This window comes from Tupaia chinensis, unplaced genomic scaffold (assembly GCF_000334495.1).
Source record: "Tupaia chinensis unplaced genomic scaffold, TupChi_1.0 Scaffold000086_1, whole genome shotgun sequence".
Lineage (NCBI taxonomy): Eukaryota > Metazoa > Chordata > Mammalia > Scandentia > Tupaiidae > Tupaia > Tupaia belangeri.
Genome location: NW_006159548.1, coordinates 3,502,863 through 3,512,005, shown reverse-complemented (window position 1 = coordinate 3,512,005; position 9,143 = coordinate 3,502,863). Strand labels below are relative to the sequence as shown.

Sequence of the window (9,143 nt, the reverse complement as noted above, 5' to 3'; positions counted from 1 at the left end):
TAACTGCCTTTCTTGAAATTAAACATATATTTTAAAATACCTATTTACTGACCACAGTAAGCTACATAGCCTCAGCCAGGTGCTACTTGATAGTATATCCATTCTACTCAGTTTCATGCAAAAAGTCAGCCTTGTGTTCACAGATATCTACATATCAGCTGAACTTGCTATTGAGAGTAGTTAGATTAATTAAGACATTATGTGAATCAATAAAATGTAGGAAAGAAAAAAGAAATAGAAAGCAACTGTAGATACCAGAGACAGTGTGAGAAGAGGGTGAGAAATGGCATAGAATGAGAAATAAGGGGAATATATATATATATATGAAATTCACATTTTGTATACAGTAATGATGTACAGTGAATGAATGTAAAATAAATAAATTTAAAATAAAAAACAAAAGACAAAAAAGTAAATATGTGAATAAAATATAGTGTCTAAAAGATTAAAAATAAACTAAAATGTGTCACCATGTCTTTAACCTAATGATATGTCCAAAATAAATATATTTATTGGGATCTTTTTTTTTCCATTCAGCAGATCAACAAATATTTCCTGGTGTCTACTGGATTCCAGGCACGATTGTACCCCCTAGGATGGCAGAAGTGAACAAAAGATGAAGATCCTTGTCTTCTTGGAGCACATGTCCTAGTGAAGGAAGATAGACAATACGAAAAAATAAAAGTGAAAGACCCGTAAGTACTAAAGAGAAAATAAAATAAGGAAGGAGATAGGAAGGGCTGGGGTGTATAAGAAGCTGGACACAGAACCAGCAGATGGCATAATGGTTATACCCTGGACTCCCACATAGAGTCAACTGCAGTTCAAGTCCCAGTCCCGGCAGCTTAAAACTCATGTCAGGAGCATGTGCGTGTGTGCCCAAAATCCTGAGAGGAGAATGGAGGAGAAGGGATTGTGGTGTGGCCATCTGCTCCTGGGGGATAATTTCTCACTTTCTGTTTCTCTGTCCCTCTCTCTTTCTCTAGAAGGTGTATGCAACCTAGAGCAAAGATCTCTCCAAAAAAAAAAAAAAAAAAGAGAAAAAGTTGGACATAAAAGAATACACATTATATGATTTTGTTTATATGATGCATAAGAACAGGAAAACAGATCTATGTGACAACAGTGGTCACCTCAAAAGGTTAACTCTGCAGGAACTGAGTGAGAAGAGCTATAAGAAAACTCCCTGACATGTTGACAACTTCTGTTTCTTAAAAAAGGGTTGGGTTGCGTTGAAGTATGCATTTCTTAAAACTCAACCAATGGAACCTTTAAGATTTGAGCATTTCCCTGTATGTAAATTATACCTCAAAAAGAAGAAGAAAGAATATTTGTTTTTACAAAAATAGTAAGCTCTAAGGCCAGCAGGTGATGTGATGGTTAAGGTTCTGGACTCCCACATGGTAGACCATGGTTCAAGCTAAGGACCCAGAAGATAAAAAATCATGCTGGGCATGTGTATTTGTGTCTGTGTGTGTGCCCACAATCCCAAGAGGAGAATGGAGAAGAAACTGCAGCATGGCCATTCCCCATGGAGAGTGATTTCTTACTTTCCCCCTCTTTGTCTCTCTCAGGCAAGTCTATGTGCCCTACAGCAAAATCTAAAAAAAATAATAAATAAACTCTAGACCCAGCAGTTATGGTGCAGTAGCAGCACACTCTGCTGCAGTGTCAGAAGCTATATGGGAGATCAGAGTTTGGTTCCAGGTTGATCTGTACAGGCCAGGGACACCCATGTGTCTGTGATACTGACTGGGAAGGCGGGGGAGGAGCATGGTATAAGACTCTGTTGAGGCTGTTTGTCTTTCTCTTTCTCTCTTTCATGAATAAATTAACTTTAAGAACTATTAAACTCAGCCCAAGTCTAAGGAAAGCTGTGAAGTGGCATTGCTTGCTTATACTTTTCATCTGGGCACCTGGCTTTTCGCGATCAGTGATGCCAAGGCCACTGCAAGAAGCTAGGAAGACCCCAGATGAGCAGAGGACTCGCTCCTTTCACCTCCTAGGTCCACTCAATGAGAAGATATGGGTGGTCCTGTGTATGTATCCAACTTATCCCTTTCCCTGACAAACAACGACTTATACCGGATATATTCCAAGTATGGCAAAGTTGTAAAGGTTATTATAACGAAAGATAAAGATATCAGGAAGAGTAAAGGGGTTGCATTTATATTATTTTTGGATAAAGACTGCACAAAACTAAACAAAGGCAATAAACACCAAACAGTTATTTGGTAGAATAATTAAAGCAAGTTTGCTATCAACAACAGAAGAGCAGCCAAGTTCATCAGAAGGCAGAACTACTTTGATAAATCTAAGTGTGATGAATGTGGTGAAAGTGGACACTTGAGTTATGCCTGTTCAAAAAAAAAAAATGCTTGGAGAGCGTGAACCTCTGAAGAAGAAATTAAAAAGGGGAAAAAAAGAAAGAAAATTCCTGAGCCAGAAGTAGAAATTGAGGGGATACAAGAAAGTGAAGATGAAGGAGAAGATGCTACTCCTTACAGCCTCAGTCAGGTCATAGATTTCAGCAAGTCAAAACTGAATAACAACAACAACAACAAAAATGGAAACCCAGTTCAGGTGGTCCCTCAACATCAGATAATCTAAGATGCCCCAGGAAAAAGAAAAGCACATATTTCAGTGATGTAGAAGAACTTAGTGATTAAGATTATTTTATTATGTACATATTAAAATTTAAAAATCTGTAAGTACAAAAAAAAGAGAAATATTAAACTCCAGTTAAAGTAAATTGATTGGTATAATTTGCTTTGAAATGGATCAAAACTAAGACAACTTAATAAAGAATGACTAGGTAGAAGAATGGAGAGAGAGATATGCATTTTTTTTAAAAGGGTGTACTAAAGTATAAATTGCAGAATCTAAGAGGTGCATTTATGGGTTTTATGGTAAATATCTTTCTGATAGTCTATATATTTGAACATTTTCATAATAAACTGTTGAAGAAAATCAGTCTATAAAGGTTTGGAGTATTACCTACTTTTATATGTTAAAGCTTCAGTCCAGGACTGGCCTCATGAAGCAGTAGCCAAGTGCTGAGTGTAGGGACCAGATCTCACATGGATACCTGCTGCTCAAATCCCAGCTCTGGTAACTTGAAAAACATACTGAGTGCATGTGTGTACACACCTGAAAGTCTGTCAGGAAGGAGAATTAGAGGAAGAAAAAAATCAGTATGACCACTCCCCCTCGGGAGGTTCTCTGTATCTCCCTGCCTGTCCCAGCATGTGCACCCTCTGGGGAAGAAAAAGAAAAAAACTTTAAGCTTATTAGATAGAAGACCTAGAAGAGCATGCCATTCACCTCACATAAGCACATTGCTCTGTCACTAACACCTGTAACATAACACATTGGTGCACACCAAAAAAATGCATTTGGGTGGTGACTAACTCAGCAGCTCTGTCAGAATTTAGTCTCCATTTATTTGCTCAACTAGTAGCCATTGTAACGGAGTTAACTTGAATGAAGATTTGTTCTGGAATGAGGAGTTCATCAAGAAACTCAGGGAATTATAGGAAGGAATAAGGGACATCATTCCTCTCAACTTTCAATATTTCAGTCCATTTTCTTCTGGCTAGCATGGTTTCTGAGGAGAAGTTGGCTGTAACTCTTATGCTCCTCTATCGAAATGTTTTGTTTTGTTTTGTTTTGTTTTGTTTTGTTTTAATTTGTCTTCTTCTTTATGCCTTATTTTCTACAGCTTAAATATAAATTGCCTGATTGTGGAGCTTTTGGTTTTATTATTATTTTTATTTTATTTTGGGCATTTTATTCTGCTTGTTTATCTGAACTTCCTGGCTCTGTGGCTCAGTGTATAATTTTAATTTGGGGAAATTCTCAGTCATTAATGCTTTAAATATTTCTTGTTTATTTCTTCTCCTTCCAGTATTTTTATTATGTGTTTGTTACGCCTTTTGTAGTTGCCCCATGATTCTTGAATATTCTATTGGATCTTTCTTGGTCTTGTTTTGTTTTGTTTTGTTTTGGAAGTTTCTATTGACATGTTCTCTAATTCAGAGACCCTTTTCTGAACCATATCCAGTCTACAAATGACCTTTAGCCTATCATCATGTTCCTAAACAGAAATACCTGAGACTGGATGATTTACAAAGAGTAGAGGTTTATTTGGCTCATGATTCTGGTAGCTGGAAAGTCCAAGGCATGGGGCTGCCATCTGGTTAACCTCTACTCTGGCCTTTACTACATCATAACCTGGAGAAAGCAGAAAGATCAACAGATGCAAAGGGAGACCTGTGAGGAACTCTTACCTTTCTAACAACCTGTTCTCATGGGAACTAGCCCCTTCATACAAGAGCAAGAATGCATTCCCCCTTATGAATTCTCTGTATTTCCCCACAGTCATCCGTGTATGAGAGTTGTACCCTCAAAATTCAAACACCACCCACCAGGCCTCACTGCTAAATGTCTCACCACTTTCCAATGTCATTAAACTGAAAAACAAACTTCTAGAACATGAACCTTTGAGGAACAAACCATTATCCAAACTATAGCAGAGCCCACTAAAAGTATTATTCATACCTATTGCAGAGTTTTTTATAGTTATTCTTTTTCATTCTGTCTTAAGGTTCTATTTTTTCTACATACATTATCCATCTGTTCTTACAAATTGCCTACTCTTTCCATTTTAGTCCATAGCATATTAATAATAGATTTTAAAACTTCTGGTCTGAAAATGCCTGGATTCTATTTATTATTTATTCAAGTCACATCTGACTCTGATTCTGATATTTGTTGAGTCTCTTCAAACTGAGTTTTTTACCTTGGAATGCCTTGTAAGTTTTTAGCAATAGATGTGCTAGCTAAAATGAAATAAACTTTAGTGTAGTAGTTAATGTTTGCAAGAAGAAGAGTCCTATGAGTAGGCTTTAACCTTTTTGTAATCCTGAGAGCCTGGACTGTGAACTTCTCTATTTTACCCCTACTTGAGTGGTAGAGGGTAGTTAGAGGGGGCCATAGTTCAGTATTTTCCTTTCTCCATATAGAAAGTCAGGATAGTGGGAGTTAGAATTGGCCTTGGCCCTTCTCTCAGGTCATTTAAGATTTGATCAAATCCCGAAGGTTAGAAGCCAATAAAATAATTTCTCTTGAGGCCATGCCTTTGAGGAAAAATAGAATGATCTGGCATATTTCAGAATGTCTGCTTTCCCCCTCACCCTGTTGGGAGCGTGAGAGAATTTTCCTCCGTTATTAACTGTGAGAACTTGGTGGAGCTTCTGAGAGTAAGAGTCACAAAAGCATGGGGGAGGGGCCCCTATGACTGGCTCCCTTGGAATTTTTAATTCTCAGGCTGGTTCACACTGATCCTCCAGCAATTCACGTTCCTCTACCCTGGCACTTGTCCCCATAGTGGTTTCCACTCGGGACACCTACCTAGGTACGTTGCTATTCTCTGTATCTACCTCTCTAAAATTTTGCAAGTGGCAGTTTTGTTTTGTGACTTCACTTCTATAGATCCAAAAAGAATAGCTGATATTTCAATTTGTTCACCTTTTGCCTATTAGAGTAACAAATTCCAAGCTCTTTGCAGAAACCTGATCAGAAACCAGAAGTTTGGACTTCATTCCTTAGATTCATGATCAAGATTTGATTTGTGACTTTAGAGAAGGAACTGAAGGGCCCACCATCCCCAGGAAGGACTCTCTGGGGCTTGGGTGTCAGCAGTGCAATTGGGCCTGGTATTGGTATGACTGAGGGTGGCAGGCACTCTCTCCAATTGATGTATGTACCACTTTGGTCCCTGGGGTTGGCAGTTCTGGAAGTCTCAGGATTAAACAGCCCAAGATCCAGCTTGGCCCTCAGCTTTTCCACAAACAACATCAGCAGCCACAAACATGGTGTGGTCTCAGATGGTTGCAGAGAGGGTCAAGGAGAAGAAACGAGAGGAGTGGGTTCAAATCCTAGGAAATTCCAGAAGCCCTTTGGAGGGATTTTGCTTGGTGTGGAGTTCTGGTGCTACGTATTGCAGTAAAGAGAAAAGTGCCAGTGAACATGGGGGTTACCATTCATCCCAGGTATGGTCACAGTTCATTCCCATGTGAGCGTCCACATCTCCTTTTGCAGCATTTCTAGATTGACACAAGTGATTAGAGCAAAGAAGGAATTTGGCAATTCTCAGGGTGGCAAAGAAAGTGTATTGACTTCTGTGATGTAAACGGTCATGATTAGGTCTTCAATATTAACAAGCATTGGAAAGAAAAGTTGTGTACCAGGGCTGCAGCCTCAAGGTCACACACAGCATGGGCATCTGCAACCTTGAGTTCTCCAACTTTATGTAAGAACATCACGGAAACCAGGTCCCCGTGTTGAGAGGGCATCAGGAATTGAGAAGAATTGGGTATAAAATTGCAATGGCAATGCAACCTCACAGTTTCAGGTTCCAGAGAACTAAGCTGAACACCAAGAGGAGCCCCATCTGCTTCTGACAACAGTTGACATGGAGTTTGGAGGGGAATTTCTCTCTTCTCTTGCACCTAAAGGCAAAATGACTCTGAAATATGAAGCCTGAACCATGAAACAAATTTTGAGTTTCTACCTAAGAGAGCTCAACAGTCTTCAAGCTGAGGTGATCCCAGGACCTCAGTGTGGATGCAGAAAGCTAGACAGTCTGGGAATGTGAATGAATGCACTAGGTTCTCTGCGCTTATCTCTGATACCATCTTTACCATATCCTCAAGCCTTGATTTTGCTGAAGTGGGTGCCAGAAGCTGCTAATGTTGATGCAGATTAATGCTGATGTGTGAAATCAGGAGATGGATGAAGAACTGCCAAAAACATAGTCTTCCCCACTCGTTTCGACTTCATGAACCAGCTGTTATGAAAAAATGCTAGAAAGATGCTGTAGAAATTAAAATAATTAAAAATAATTCCTTCTTTTGTCTGTTGCTGTTAGTGACTATAATTTTTTTTTAATTTGCCAGAAGTTCATGTACTCACCAGAGAGAGACAGAGAAAGACAGGAGAGAAAGAGAAACCACCCACTGTGGGGGATGATTATACCACAATCCCTTCTCTCCTTTCTCTCTACCTCTTCTCTCCTTTCAGGATTTGGGGCACACACACACACACACACACACACACACACACACATATGCCTGGTGTGTTTTACAAGCCACTGTGCCCAGGACTGAAATGGCACAGTTGGCCACATGGGTTCTAGCCACCCTAATCACTATGCCACTAGCTGGCCCAATGTATAGTATTTTAAAGTCAGGAAGCTGAAAAATCTTTTTAATTGTATGCAACACCCTGAGAAGGTCATACACAACCAGAATCAATGTCCTAAAAATCTTGTGTGTGTGTGTGTGTGTGTGTGTGTGTGTGTGTGTTTGTGTGTGTGTATTTCACTATGTATATATGGGGTCCAGGTAGCCATGTTGGAGGAAGCGAAAAACAAAATTGCATTATAATACTAAGTGGCATTTCCTCATGCTTACTCTATGCCTGAAGTTCTAAAGGCTTTGCACACATTTACTGTTTGTTCAGACACTTCTTACAATTCTATGAAGGAAGTATAATATTATTTTCATCATTACCCCCATCCTTGGATTGGGAAACTAAGAGAGAAGTCAGGAGTGGAGACAGGATTTGGACTGATGCCTTGAGCCTGATACCACAGGGTCCTTCTCCCTGGAGCTGAAGACACTGAGGAGGTGAGCGTACCTGATTCTGCAATTCAATTCCATTCTGCTGATCCTGCAGGAAGAGATTTCTTGCAGTAGCTTCCTTGTGTAGAACTTTGCTTGCAGGAACACGCTGAGAGGTTGGAACCTTTGCCTGCAGGATACAAAATGACAGATTAGGGGAATGGAATGCCACATTTCAAGACATGTCTGGGGGAAAAAAAGACCCAGAACTTGAGTCTCTTTGATTTCTTCTCTCTTTCCTTTCACCCATGCCTTTCCAACATGCTTTTTTTCACTGGCAGCCTTCTCTATAGCCCAAGGTCAAAAGAAAACACCCGATTCCCACCCCCCCAAACTAAAGCTCTGGGGGGCATGATGGGAACTGAGATGCATTTATCTGCCAGTGGTTTATCTCAAAGGGTGAGTATACCTAAAATACTTTACATAAGGTGGATCTGACATTGTGTATTCAAGGAATCATCTTCCCCTCTGGCTGCTGTGCATGATAACTGCGTAATAACCAGCACTGCTGATCGGTCAGTATTCCCTGCTCTCACTACTCTATACAATCCCCCTGTGTGGTATCATCTCCAGTGTACACAGAAGAAAACTGAGGCCTCTGCATTCTCCCCTGGCAGTCTTCACTCTAGTTGTGTTTGCCTATTCCTGGTCTTCCCATTTTCCCGGCTCATTCCTGCCACAGTTCTTCACCACGAGCTGTTCCTTCTGACTATAATGCTCCCTGCCCCACTCCTCTCAGTTTGCAACGCACTGTAGAATGTACTTCAGTGTGAAATTGTACATTATACCACAATCATTAGTGTCATTTTGAAATGTCTGTCTTCCTTTTGATACTCTGAGGTCCATACGAGCAGAGATCATAGGAGTTTCTTTGTTCACTATTGAGTTATCAGAAATTAGTGTAATACCAGGGACAAAGTAGCAACTCAGAAATATGGGCTATGTGAAATATATGCCCAAATCAGCAGAGCTAAGGATCAAATCCAGTTCTGCCTAGGCCCAATGCCTGAATTCTTTCTGTTGTGCCATGCTGCCTTCAACATTTTCATAGGACTTTAAGAAATCAACCTTAAATTAATAACCTAAAAAGAGATACTGGGGCCAGCAGGTGGTGTAGTGGTTACATTGCTAGACTCCCACATGGCCAACCACAGTTTGAGTCCTGGATCGAGTGACTTGAAACTCACACTGGGCTTGTGTGCTTGCATGCTCAAGATCCCAGGAGGAGAACTGAAGAGAAGAGATTGCAACGTGGCAATCCCTCCTATGGGGTGATTTCTCACTTTCTCTCTCTCTGTCTCTGTCTCTTCCTCTCCAGTGAATACACAAGCCCTAAGGCAAAAACCTCATATAAAAAAAAAGGAAAAGAAAGAAGAAAGAAAGAGAAAGAAAGAAAGAAAGAAAGAAAGAAAGAAAGAAAGAAAGAAAGAAAGAAAGAAAGAAAGAAAGAAAGAAAGA

At 40.0% G+C, this 9,143-nt stretch overlaps 1 pseudogene; it reads left to right on the top strand.

Moving 5' to 3' along the window:
• Positions 1 to 2,025: 2,025 nt before the first annotated feature.
• Positions 2,026 to 2,669, top strand: LOC102501331 (zinc finger CCHC-type and RNA-binding motif-containing protein 1 pseudogene; annotated as a pseudogene).
• Positions 2,670 to 9,143: the final 6,474 nt, after the last annotated feature.